General features: G+C 52.6%; 1 long non-coding RNA gene across 1 annotated transcript; it reads right to left on the bottom strand.

Annotated features, from left to right (window-relative positions):
• Positions 1–1708: 1708 nt before the first annotated feature.
• LOC144489273 (uncharacterized) lies at positions 1709–12771 on the bottom strand. Its single transcript, XR_013496961.1, has 3 exons — positions 12694–12771; positions 6382–6481; positions 1709–1784 (listed from the first exon to the last, which is right to left on the bottom strand). It is a non-coding gene; the product is annotated as an uncharacterized LOC144489273 (long non-coding RNA).
• Between the last annotated feature and the right edge of the window lie 619 nt (positions 12772–13390).

Raw genomic sequence — 13390 nt, forward strand, 5'->3', positions numbered from 1 at the left:
CCTGCACTGATACATTGAAGACACTCTGTACCTGCACTGATACATTGAAGACACTCTGTACCTGCACTGATACATTGAAGACACTCTGTCCCTGCGCTGATACATTGAAGACACTCTGTACCTGCACTGACACATTGAAGACACTCTGTCCCTGCACTGAGACATTGAAGACACTGTGTCCCTGCACTGACACATTGAAGACACTCTGTCCCTGCACTGATACATTGAAGACACTCTGTACCTGCACTGATACATTGAAGACACTCTGTACCTGCACTGACACATTGAAGACACTCTGACCCTGCACTGATACATTGAAGACACTCTGTACCTGCACTGATACATTGAAGACACTCTGACCCTGCACTGATACATTGAAGACACTCTGACCCTGCACTGATACATTGAAGACACTCTGACCCTGCACTGATACATTGAAGACACTCTGACCCTGCACTGATACATTGAAGACACTCTGTACCTGCACTGATACATTGAAGACACTCCATGCCACACTGACTCCCCACCCGCCACCGTCCCCCACACTGACTCCGCCCTCCCTTACACTGATATTCCCTCACCCACAGTGATCCTAAGGAGATCAGGAAGTCAGCTGTAGGGGAAGGGAGGACTGAGTGAGAATGGTGTCGGACACTACCTCGGTGTGACTATTCCACAGGTGGGGTGCAATGCTGGCCTTTGAGTCTGCATGTTCTCCCTGTGTCTGAGGGTGTTTCTTTAGGTGCTCCGGTTTTCTCCCACACTCAAAAGATGTGTAGGTTTGGTGGATTGGCCATGCTAACTTGGCCCTTAGTGTCCAAAGATGTGCAGGTTCGGTGGATTGGCATTCTAAATTGTACCTTCGTGTCCACAGATGGGCAGGTTAGGGGGATTGGCCATGCTAAATTGCCCCTTAGTGTCCAAAGATGTGCAGGTTAGGTGGATTGGCCATACTAAATTGTCCCTTAGTGTCCAAAGATGTGCAGGTTAGGTGGATTGGCCATGCTAAATTATCCGTTACTGTCTAAAGATGTGCAGGTTAGGTGGATTGGCCATGCTAAATTGCCCCTTCGTGTCCAAAGATGTGTCGGTTAGGTGGATTGGCCATGCTAAATTGCCCCTTAGTGTCCAAAGATGTGCTGGTTAGGTGGATTGGCCATGCTAAATTGCCCCTTAGTGTCCAAAGATGTGCGGGTTAGGTGGATTGGCCATGCTAAATTGCCCCTTAGTGTCCAAAGATGTGTAGGTTAGGTGGATTGGCCATGCTAAATTGTCCCATCGTGTCCAAAGATGTGTAGGTTAGGGGGATTGACCGTGCTAAATTGTCCCTTAGTGTCCAAAGATGTGTAGGTTAGGTGGATTGGCCATGCGAAATTGTCCCATCGTGTCCAAAGATGTGTAGGTTAGGGGGATTGGCCATGCTAAATTGCCCCTTAGTGTCCAAAGATGTGTAGGTTAGGGGGATTGGCCATGCTAAATTGCCCCCTAGTGTCCAAAGATGTGTAGGTTAGGTGGATTGGCGATGGGAAATTTTGGGCGTGCAGGGATAGGGCCAGGGTAAGATGGTCTGTCAGAGAGTCGCTGGACTGAATGGCCTCGACTGCACCGTGGGGGTTCTCTGAGTAAGTGTCTCGAGTGATGGAGAGCAGAGCCTACTGCCCCCAGATCCCCCCTTTCCCCAGTGTGTGGCCCCCCTGTTGGACACTCACTTTTCAGTTTGGACCGTATGCTGTTCGCTAGTTTCTTTATGTCCACCGTCAACTGCTCCAAATCATCTTTGGTCTCTGTAAAGAAGGAGAAGAGCGATGGAATCCTGGCGAGAAGAGACCTCACTTCCGGTATATTCACAGAGAATGGTGCGTGCCACATGGCAGGGACTTTGACCCCAGCGACAGTGAAGGAACAGCCGATATATTTCCAAGTCGGGATGGTGAGTGACTCGGAGGGGAGCCTCCAGGTGGGGGTGTTCCCAGGTATCTGCTGCCCTTGTCCTTCTAGATGGTAGAGGTGGTGGGTTTGGAAGGTGCTGCCTAAGGAGCCTTGGTGAGTCGTTGCGGTGCATCTTGTAGGGTACACACGGCTGTCACTGTGTGTCGGGGGTGGAGGGAGTGAGTGTTTGTGGTTAGCGTGTCGATCGAGCGGGGCTGCTTTGTCCTGGATGGTGTTGAGCTTCTCGAGTGTTGTTGGGAGCCGCACCCATCCAGGCGAGTGGAGAGTGTTCCATCCCACTCCTGACTGTGTCCTTGTAGATGGTGGACAGGCTTTGGGGGGAGTCAGGAGGTGAGTTACTCTCCGCAGGATTCCCAGCCTCTGACCTGCTCTGGGAGCCACTGTGTTTATACGGCTGGGTCCAGTTCAGTTTCTGGTCAGTGGTAACTCCCAGGATGTTGACAGTGGGAGAGGGGATTCAGCGATGGGAATGCCATTGAATGTCAAGAGGAGATGATTACACAGAAACATAGAAACTAGAAGCAGGAGGAGGCCATTCGGCCCTTCCAGCCTGCCCCACCATTCATTCTGATCATGGCTGATCATCAAATTTAATATCCTGATTCCCCCTTCCCCCCCATATCCCTCGATCCCTTTAGCCCCAAGATGGAAATCTAATTTCTTCCTGAAATCACACAACGTTTTGGCCTCAACTACTTTCTGTGGGAGTGAATTCCACACATTCACCACCCTCTGGGTGAAGAAATTTCTCCTCACCTCAAGTAACGCGGCACACAGTTACCCCAGGGACTGGCGCACGGGGGGCGGAGGGGGTTAGGATGTAAGGTGACCAACTGTTACCCCAGGGACTGGCGCACAGGAGGGTTAGGATGTACGACTGGTTACTCCAGGAATGGGCGCAATCTTCCTGTGAAATCCCGGTAGGATCGTGCCAGGGGGCTAAACCCCGAGGAACGGGGAGGGAGGGCGACATGGGAAGGGTGGCCAACGGGAGACAGGCCATTGTGGAAATCAGGCTGTGTAGGCCCAAATTCTGCTTCGGAAAATAGCGCCAACTCCAAGGCAATGTCCTCGAGTTATTATTTTCATTCCGACCAAGGCTCAGGAGTGTTAATCCCGTCTCCGTAAGCTGTGACCTAGTTACAAGCCCTGTGGAAAAAGGAAGGCGCGTGTGCACGAGAGAGCAAAGGGCCCCGTATCCAAGGTAACCACAGGCCTCGGGCCTAGTGCTAACAGATGGCCGCTTAGGGGAGCAGAAGGGGCAGACAGCTATCCTGTCCGCTTCCCAAATCACCACGTGATCGACCTGGAACAGATCCAGAGAGATTACGATGCAGTAAATGCTTAAATCTGTAAATCTCACAGCTCCTGCATCCCGCAGTAAACAGGCCCACTGGGATTATGTCCCTCTCTCTTCAGACTCAGAAAATCAGAGTCAGATGTTCCCTCTTAGCAGAGGCAAGCACCAAAATACAAGCTCTGTGGCGCAGTGCTGAGGGAGTGTCGCACTGTCAGAGGGTCAGTGCTGAGGGAGTGCCGCACTGTCAGAGGGTCAGTGCTGAGGGAGTGCCGCACTGTCAGAGGGTCAGTGCTGAGGGAGTGCCGCACTGTCAGAGGGTCAGTGCTGAGGGAGTGCCGCACTGTCAGAGGGTCAGTGCTGAGGGAGTGCTGCACTGTCAGAGGGTCAGTACTGAGGGAGTGTCGCACTGTCAGAGGGTCAGTGCTGAGGGAGTGCCGCACGGTCAGAGGGTCAGTGCTGAGGGAGTGCCACACTGTCAGAGGGTCAGTGCTGAGGGAGTGCCGCACTGTCAGAGGGTCAGTGCTGAGGGAGTGCCGCACTGTCAGAGGGTCAGTGCTGAGGGAGTGCCGCACTGTCAGAGGGTCAGTGCTGAGGGAGTGTCGCACTGTCAGAGGGTCAGTGCTGAGGGAGTGCCGCACTGTCAGAGGGTCAGTACTGAGAGAGTGCCGCACTGTCAGAGGGTCAGTGCTGAGGGAGTGCTGCACTGTCAGAGGGTCAGTGCTGAGGGAGTGCCGCACTGTCAGAGGGTCAGTGCTGAGGGAGTGCCGCACTGTCAGAGGGTCAGTGCTGAGGGAGTGCCGCACTGTCAGAGGGTCAGTGCTGAGGGAGTGTCGCACTGTCAGAGTGTCAGTGCTGAGGGAGTGCCGCACTGTCGAAGGGGCAGTACTGAGAGAGTGCCGCACTGTCAGAGGGTCAGTGCTGAGGGAGTGCTGCACTGTCAGAGGGTCAGTGCTGAGGGAGTGCCGCACTGTCAGAGGGTCAGTGCTGAGGGAGTGCTGCACTGTCAGAGGGTCAGTACTGAGGGAGTGTCGCACTGTCAGAGGGTCAGTGCTGAGGGAGTGCCGCACTGTCAGAGGGTCAGTGCTGAGGGAGTGCCGCACTGTCAGAGGGTCAGTGCTGAGGGAGTGCCGCACTGTCAGAGGGTCAGTGCTGAGGGAGTGCCGCACTGTCAGAGGGTCAGTGCTGAGGGAGTGCTGCACTGTCAGAGGGTCAGTACTGAGGGAGTGTCGCACTGTCAGAGGGTCAGTGCTGAGGGAGCGCCGCACTGTCAGAGGGTCAGTGCTGAGGGAGTGCCGCACTGTCAGAGGGTCAGTGCTGAGGGAGTGCCGCACTGTCAGAAGGTCAGTGCTGAGGGAGTGCCGCACTGTCAGAGGGTCAGTACTGAGGGAGTGCCGCACTGTCAGAGGGTCAGTGCTGAGGGAGTGCCGCAACGTCAGAGGGTCAGTGCTGAGGGAGTGCCGCACTGTCAGAGGGTCAGTGCTGAGGGAGTGCCGCACTGTCAGAGGCTTCTTGTGGGATCCTGCTGTGCGCCGTGGTGAATTTCCTGCATGGAGTCCTCTTAAAAAATGATTTTGTGAGTTATGGTGTGTTTAGCTGTCCTGAGAGCGGATCGAGTGTAAATTTTGGTTATCGGTCTTTACTGAGGCCAAAAGCCTGCCTCAGGCCCACTTGGCAGTTGCCGTAGCAACATCCCACAGGCTGAGGCCGTGTGGAAGGCTGAGGGATGCTGGCTGGAATTTGATGGCAAGCGCCTGTGTGATCAGGGCTATCGAAGAGTATCCTCACTGTGAGGCCCAAAGTGTCACTGACACCAGGACCCCGTTACTGACTATTGCACAGGAACAGGAGGAGGCCATTCAGCCCCTTCTCCAGCCTGTTACACAGGAACAGGAGTAGGCCCCATTCAGCCCCTTCTCCAGCCTGTTACACAGGAACAGGAGGAGGCCATTCAGCCCCTTCTCCAGCCTGTTACACAGGAACAGGAGGAGGCCCCATTCAGCCCCTTCTCCAGCCTGTTACACAGGATCAGGAGGAGGCCCCATTCAGCCCCTTCTCCAGCCTGTTACACAGGAACAGGAGGAGGCCCCATTCAGCCTCTTCTCCAGCCTGTTACACAGGAACGGGAGGAGGCCCCATTCAGCCCCTTCTCCAGCCTGTTACACAGGAACAGGAGGAGGCCCCATTCAGCCCCTTCGCCAGCCTGTTACACAGGAACAGGAGGAGGCCCCATTCAGCCCCTTCTCCAGCCTGTTACACAGGAACAGGAGGAGGCCCCATTCAGCACCTTCTCCAGCCTGTTACACAGGAACAGGAGGAGGCCATTCAGCCCCTTCTCCAGCCTGTTACACAGGAACAGGAGGAGGCCCCATTCAGCCTCTTCTCCAGCCTGTTACACAGGAACGGGAGGAGGCCCCATTCAGCCCCTTCTCCAGCCTGTTACACAGGAACAGGAGGAGGCCATTCAGCCCCTTCTCCAGCCTGTTACACAGGAACAGGAGGAGGCCCCATTCAGCCCCTTCTCCAGCCTGTTACACAGGATCAGGAGGAGGCCCCATTCAGCCCCTTCTCCAGCCTGTTACACAGGAACAGGAGGAGGCCCCATTCAGCCCCATCTCCAGCCTGTTACACAGGAACAGGAGGAGGCCCCATTCAGCCCCTTCGCCAGCCTGTTACACAGGAACAGGAGGAGGCCCCATTCAGCCCCTTCTCCAGCCTGTTACACAGGAACAGGAGGAGGCCCCATTCAGCCCCTTCTCCAGCCTGTTACACAGGAACAGGAGGAGGCCCCATTCAGCCCCATCTCCAGCCTGTTACACAGGAACAGGAGGAGGCCCCATTCAGCCCCTTCTCCAGCCTGTTACACAGGAACAGGAGGCGGCCATTCAGCCCCTTCTCCAGCCTGTTACACAGGAACAGGAGGAGGCCCCATTCAGCCCCTTCTCCAGCCTGTTACACAGGAACAGGAGGAGGCCATTCAGCCCCTTCTCCAGCCTGTTACACAGGAACAGGAGGAGGCCCCATTCAGCCCCTTCTCCAGCCTGTTACACAGGAACAGGAGGAGGCCCCATTCAGCCCCTTCTCCAGCCTGTTACACAGGAACAGGAGGAGGCCCCATTCAGCCCTTCACTCACTCTGTTCTGTCATGGGAGCTGACAGGATAATGCTGTGAATCTTCTTCACTTCATCCACATTGGCTGTGATCTTCTCGATGTTGTTCCGTATCTCATCGATCTGGAGAGGGGCGAGAGTGAACAGAGGGTCAGTCAGTTTCCCTCACCCACCGAACTGGCGTTCTCTCCCGTAGACCTCCCACAGTCAATCCGGCCTCCACTCAGCCTTTCCAGCAATATCTACCTCGCCTTTCCCAAGACAATTCCTCAGCTGTCCCTGAACCCAAGAAGACTTTCAGTCCCTACATCCTCATGACCATCCCCCTTGGAGACAATAGTTCCTCCACTGAAACTCAGCTGGGCCCAAACTCAACCACCACCTCAAGGCCCTGCCATCCATTACTGCCCCTCTGTTCAGATCGCGACACCCCTCCCTGTGAGTGTAACCCCCTCCAGCCCCTACACCCCTCCCTGTGAGTGTAACCCACTCCAGCCCCTACACCCCTCCCTGTGAGTGTAACCCCCTCCAGCCCCTACACCCCTCCCTGTGAGTGTAACCCCCTCCAGCCCCGACACCCCTCCCTGTGAGTGTAACCCCCTCCAGCCCCTACACCCCTCCCTGTGAGTGTAACCCCCTCCAGCTCCTACACCCCTCCCTGTGAGTGTAACCCCCTCCAGCTCCTACACCCCTCCCTATCTCTGTAACCTCCTCTAGTTTCTCCAACCCTCACATTCTCTGTAACCTCCAGCCCCCGACACCTCCCAACCCCACGTACCCCGGACATTCTCTCTTCCACCTTCTTCTGTCGGGAAAAAGATACAAAAGTCTGAGGTCACGGACCGACCGACTCAAGAACAGCTTCTTCCCTGCTGCTGTCAGACTTTTGAATGGACCTACCTGATATTTGGATTTGGATTTAATCTCAGTTGTTCTGGGTTTAATATCAGTTGTTTGGGTTTAATCTCAGTTGTTCTGGGTTTAATCTCAGTTGTTCTGGGTTTAATCTCAGTTGTTCTGGGTTTAATATCAGTTGTTTGGGATTAATCCCAGTTGTTTGGGTTTAATCTCAGTTGTTTGGATTTAATATCAGTTGTTAATATCAGGGATTTGTTCCCAGGAGCAGGCTGAGGGTAAGAGAGTGGGTTTTCTGACTTTAATTAATTATTTATTTTTTCAGTTAATTTTGGGTTTAAAATCGGAGGTTTTTTTCAAAACCGGAAGTCGGGCCAGGAGAGGCCTGGGGAAGTTTTTGGAGGGTTTAAAAGCGCACCAAAGTATACAGCGGGCAGCATCGTAGCGGGCAGCAGAGTGAGTGGGAAGTTGAGTGAGCTGTCAGGGCTTTGGCTCACAGGGCTTGGACGAGCAGGGGTGAGTTTTTGTTTCCTTACACTCTTATTAACTTTTCACTGTCTTACTTGACATAAAGTGTCCAGTATGAGTGTGAAACCAGGGTGTTGTTCCCAGTGTAGGATGTGGGAGGTCCTGGAGGCATCTGGCCTCCCGGACATCCACATCTGTGAGGGGTGTGTCGAGCTGCGGTTCCTGAGGGACCGTGTTAGGGAGCTGGAACTGCAGCTCGAGGATCTTAGGCTGATGAGGGAGAATGAGGAGGTGATAGACAAGAGCTATCATCAGGTGGTCACACCAGGGCCACGGGAAGAGGCCAAGTGGGTGATGGCCAGGAAGGGTAAGGCTAGGGTGGTTGAGAGCACCCCAGTGGATTTGCCCCTGCACAACAAGTACTCCTGCCTGAGTACTGCTGGGGGGGACAGCCCGCCTGGGGGAAGCAGCAGTGGCCGTGTCTCCGCAGTGGAGTCCAGCCCTGTAACTCAGAGGGCTAAGGAAAAGAGGAGGAAGGCGGTATTAATCGGGGACTCGATGGTGAAGGGGACAGACAGGCGTTTCTGCGGAGGTAGGCGGGATTCTCGCATGGTGGTCTGCCTCCCTGGGGCCGGGATCCAGGATGTCGCTAGTCGCGTCCCGGAAATCCTGAGGTGGGAGGGAGAGGAGCCTGAGGTAGCGGTACATATTGGTACCGCTGATGTGGGTAGGAAGGGAGAAGGGGTCATGAAAAGGGAGTACAGGGAATTAGGGAGACAGCTGAGAAAGAGGAAAGCAAAGGTAGTAATCTCAGGATTACTGCCTGTGCCACGGGAAGGTGAGGGCAGGAATGGAGTGAGGTGGAAGATGAATGTGTGGCTGAGGGACTGGTGCAGGGGGCAGGGATTCAGGTTCCTGGACCATTGGGACCTCTTATGGGGCAGGGGTGATCTGTATACAAAAAACGGGTGGAACTTGAATCACACGGGGACCAATATCCTGGCCGGTAGGTTGGCTAAGGTTACTGGGGAGAATTTAAACTAGATAGGTTGGGGGGAGGGGAGCTAGAAGAGTTGACTAGGATCAAGGAACTAATTGATGGGGTGGAGGATGCAGGGGTAAGGGGAATTACAAAATTAATGGTAGAGGAGAGGGTGCAAGTGAATGAAGGCGGTAATTTAGATAAGGGAGTAGAGGGAGAGGGTGTTCGCGACTCATCAAAGCGGGTCCAGATAAAAGCTGGAATAAGGACACTTTGCCTGAATGCACGAAGCATTCGGAACAAGGTAAATGAGTTGATGGTGCAAATCAGCACGAGTGGGTACGATCTAGTGGCCATTACAGAAACGTGGCTGAAAGGTGACCAGGACTGGGAGATGAATATCCAGGGGTATCAGGCGTTTAGGAAGAATAGACAGGAAGGAAAAGGTGGTGGGGTCGCGCTATTAATAAGAGATAATATCAGGGTAGTACTGAGGGATGACATAGGCTCTGAGGAACAAAACGTGGAATCATTATGGGTAGAGATGAGGAATAGTAGAGGGAGAAAGACACTAGTAGGTGTGGTATATAGGCCCCCAAATAATAATGTTGAGGTAGGGAGGGCTATAAACAAGCAGATAAGGGATGCGTGTAAAAACGGAACGGCAATAATCATGGGGGACTTCAACATGCACATTGACTGGCAGACTCAAGTCGGTAAGGGTGGAATGGAGGAAGAGTTCTTAGAATGCTGTCGGGATAGTTTCCTTGAACAGCATGTTACGGAACCGACGAGGGAACGAGCTATTTTGGATCTGGTATTGTGTAACGAGGTAGGTAGAATTAAGGATCTTATTGTGAAGGACCCTCTTGGGTCTAGTGACCACAATATGGTCGAATTTCTGATTCAGATGGAAGAGGAGAAAGTTTGGTCCCAAACCAGTGTCCTCTGTTTGAACAGAGGGAAATATGATAGGATGAGGGATGAATTGGCTAAGGTAGACTGGGAGAGCAGGCTGGCAGGTAGGATAGCTGAGGAACAGTGGAGGATTTTTAAGGAGATCCTTTTCAGTTCTCAGCAAAAATATATTCCAGCAAAAAACAAGGATTGTAAGAAAAGGGAGAACCAGCCGTGGATAACGAAGGAAATAAAGGAGAGTATTAAAATAAAAACAGCTGCGTACAGAGTGGCCAAAAATAGTGGAGAAACAAGTGATTGGGAAAAATTTAAGAAACAACAAAGAGAGACTAAGAAAGCGATAAAGAAAGGAAGGATAGACTATGAAGCTAGGCTAGCAATTAATATAAAAAATGATAGTAAAAGTTTTTATAAATATATAAAAAGGAATAGAGTGGCTAGAGTGAATGTTGGACCCTTGGAGGACGAGAGGGGGGAGTTAATAGTGGGAAATGAGGATATGGCTGAGTCTTTAAATAAGTTTTTTGTGTCGGTCTTCACGGTGGAGGACACAAATAGTTTGCCAAATATTAACGATAGAGGGTTGGCAGCAGGAGAAATACTTAATACAATTAATGTTACCAGAGAGGCAGTGCTGGGTAGACTAATGGGACTGAAGGTGGATAAGTCCCCGGGTCCGGATGGAATGCATCCCAGGGTATTGAAAGAAATGTCAGAGGTAATAGTGGATGCGTTAGTGATTATTTATCAAAACTCGTTGCATTCTGGGGTAGTGCCGGTTGATTGGAAAACGGCTAATGTTACGCCGCTGTTTAAAAAAGGAAGGAGACAAAAGGCGGGTAACTATAGGCCGGTCAGCTTAACGTCTGTAGTAGGGAAAATGCTGGAATCCATTATTAAAGAGGAGATAGCAGGGCATCTGGATAGAAATGGTTCGATCAATCAGACGCAGCATGGATTCATGAGGGGAAAGTCGTGCTTGACGAACATGTTGGATTTTTATGAAGATGTGACTAGGGCGGTTGATGGAGGAGAACCGGTGGATGCGGTGTTTTTGGATTTCCAAAAGGCGTTTGATAAGGTGCCCCATAAAAGGCTACTGAAGAAGATTAGGGCACACGGAGTTGGGGGTAGTGTGTTAAAGTGGATTGGGGACTGGCTATCCGACAGGAAGCAAAGAGTCGGAATAAATGGGTGTTTTTCCGGTTGGAGGAAGGTAACTAGTGGCGTGCCGCAGGGATCGGTACTCGGGCCGCAACTATGTACCATTTATATAGATGATCTGGAGGAGGGGACGGAGTGTAGGGTAACGAAGTTTGCAGACGACACAAAGATAAGTGGAAAAGTGAATCGTGTGGAGGACGGAGAAGATCTGCAGAGAGATTTGGACAGGCTGAGTGAGTGGGCGAGGATATGGCAAATGGAGTATAACGTTGAGAAATGCGAGGTTATACACTTTGGAGGAAATAATAACAAATGGGATTACTATCTCAATGGAAACAAATTAAAACATGCTACCGTGCAAAGGGACCTGGGGGTCCTTGTGCATGAGACGCAAAAGCCCAGTCTGCAGGTACAACAGGTGATCAAGAAGGCAAATGGGATGTTGGCCTATATTGCGAAGGGGATAGAATATAAAAGCAGGGATGTCTTGATGCACCTGTACAGGGCATTGGTGAGGCCGCAGCTGGAATACTGTGTGCAGTATTGGTCCCCTTATATGAGGAAGGATATATTGGCATTGGAGGGAGTGCAGAGAAGGTTCACCAGGTTGATACCGGAGATGAGGGGTTTGGATTATGAGGAGAGGCTGAGGAGATTGGGTTTGTACTCGTTGGAGTTTAGAAGGATGAGGGGGGATCTTATGGAGACTTATAAGATAATGCGGGGGCTGGATAGGGTGGAGGCGGAGAGATTCTTTCCACTTAGTAAGGAAGTTAAAACTAGAGGACACAGCCTCAAAATAAAGGGGGGTCGGTTTAAGACAGAGTTGAGGAGGAACTTCTTCTCCCAGAGGGTGGTGAATCTCTGGAATTCTCTGCCCACTGAGGTGGTGGAGGCTACCTCGCTGAATATGTTTAAAGCGCGGATGGATGGATTCCTGATCGGTAAGGGAATTAAGGGTTATGGGGATCAGGCGGGTAAGTGGTACTGATCCACGTCAGATCAGCCATGATCTTATTGAATGGCGGGGCAGGCTCGAGGGGCTAGATGGCCTACTCCTGCTCCTATTTCTTATGTTCTTATGTTCTTATATTATGTTGATCTTTCTCTACACCCTAGCTATGACTGTAACACTACATTCTGCACCCTCTCCTTTACTTCTCCCCTATGTACTCTATGAATGGTATGCTTTGTCTGTATAGCACGCAAGAAACAATACTTTTCACTGTATCCCAATCCATGTGACAATAATAAATCAAATCCTGTCTCTCTCTCTGTCCCTCTCTCTGTCCGTCTCTCTGTCCCTCTCTCTGTCCCTGTCTCTCTCTCTCTGTCTCTCTCTCTCTGTCTCTCTCTCTCTGTCTCTCTCTCTCTGTCTCTCTCTCTCTGTCTCTCTCTCTCTGTCTCTCTCTCTCTCTGTCTCTCTCTCTCTCCTGTCTCTCTCTCTCTGTCTCTCTCTCTCTGTCTCTCTCTCTCTGTCTCTCTCTGTCTCTCTCTGTCTCTCTCTGTCTCTGTCTCTCCCCCTGTGTCTCTCACGCAGATTTTGTGTCCAAATATTCCCACCTGTGGTTTGGGGTCAAAGTGCATCTGGTAAAATCTGCAGCCTGGGAGATTTGCTTTGAGGGATGGCGCTATAGAGTGTGAAGTTGTTGTTGTGTGGCCTCTGGTACTCCCTCTGCCCTCCCCCTCCCCCAGCCCCCTCCCCCTCCCCCCAGCCCCCTCCCCCAGCCCCCTCCCCTAGTCCCCTCCCTCTCCCCCAGCCCCTCCCCAGCCCCCTCCCCCTCCCCCAGCCCCAGCCCCCTCCCTCTCCCCCAGCCCCTCCCCCTCCCCCAGCCCCCTTCCCCTCCCCCAGCCCCTCCCCCAGCCCCTCCCCCAGCCCCCTCCCCCAGCCCCTCCCCCAGCCCCCTCCCCCAGCCGCTCCCCCAGAAGCCAGGGTGTGAGGCCTCACCTGGACGAAGAACTCGTCCATGAAGGCATTGTTATCGATGGAGATTTCGATGTCATCTGTGTCGTCAGTGTCGCAGGTCTGAACCGGAGAGACAGAGAGAGAGAGACAGAGAGAGAGAGTTTATTTATTATCACAAGCAGGCTTACATTAACACTGCAATGAAGTTACTGTGAAAATCCCCCAGTCGCCACACTCCATCGCCTGTTCGGGTTACACTGAGGGAGAATTTAGCACGGCCAATGCACCCTAACCAGCACGTCTTTCTGACTGTGGGAGGAAACCAGAGCACCCGGAGGAAACCCACGCAGACACGGGGAGAATGTGCAAACTCCACACAGACAGTGACCCGAGTCGGGAATTGAACCCGGGTCCCTGTCCCTGTGAGACAGCAGTGCTAACCACTGTGCCACCTGAGAGAGAGAGACAGATAGAGGGAGAGAGACAGAGAGAGAGAGAGAGAGACAGAGAGAGTGAGAGACAGAGAGAGAGAGAGAGAGGGAGAGAGAGACAGAGAGAGGGAGAGAGAGACAGAGAGAGAGAGAGAGAGAGAGACAGAGAGAGGGAGAGAGAGACAGAGAGAGGAGAGTGAGACAGAGAGAGGGAGAGTGAGACAGAGAGAGGGAGAGTGAGACAGAGAGAGGGAGAGTGAGACAGAGAGAGGGAGAGTGAGACAGAGAGAGGGAGAGCGAGACAGAGA

This window comes from Mustelus asterias, unplaced genomic scaffold (assembly GCF_964213995.1).
Source record: "Mustelus asterias unplaced genomic scaffold, sMusAst1.hap1.1 HAP1_SCAFFOLD_2075, whole genome shotgun sequence".
In the NCBI taxonomy this organism is placed as follows: domain Eukaryota; kingdom Metazoa; phylum Chordata; class Chondrichthyes; order Carcharhiniformes; family Triakidae; genus Mustelus; species Mustelus asterias.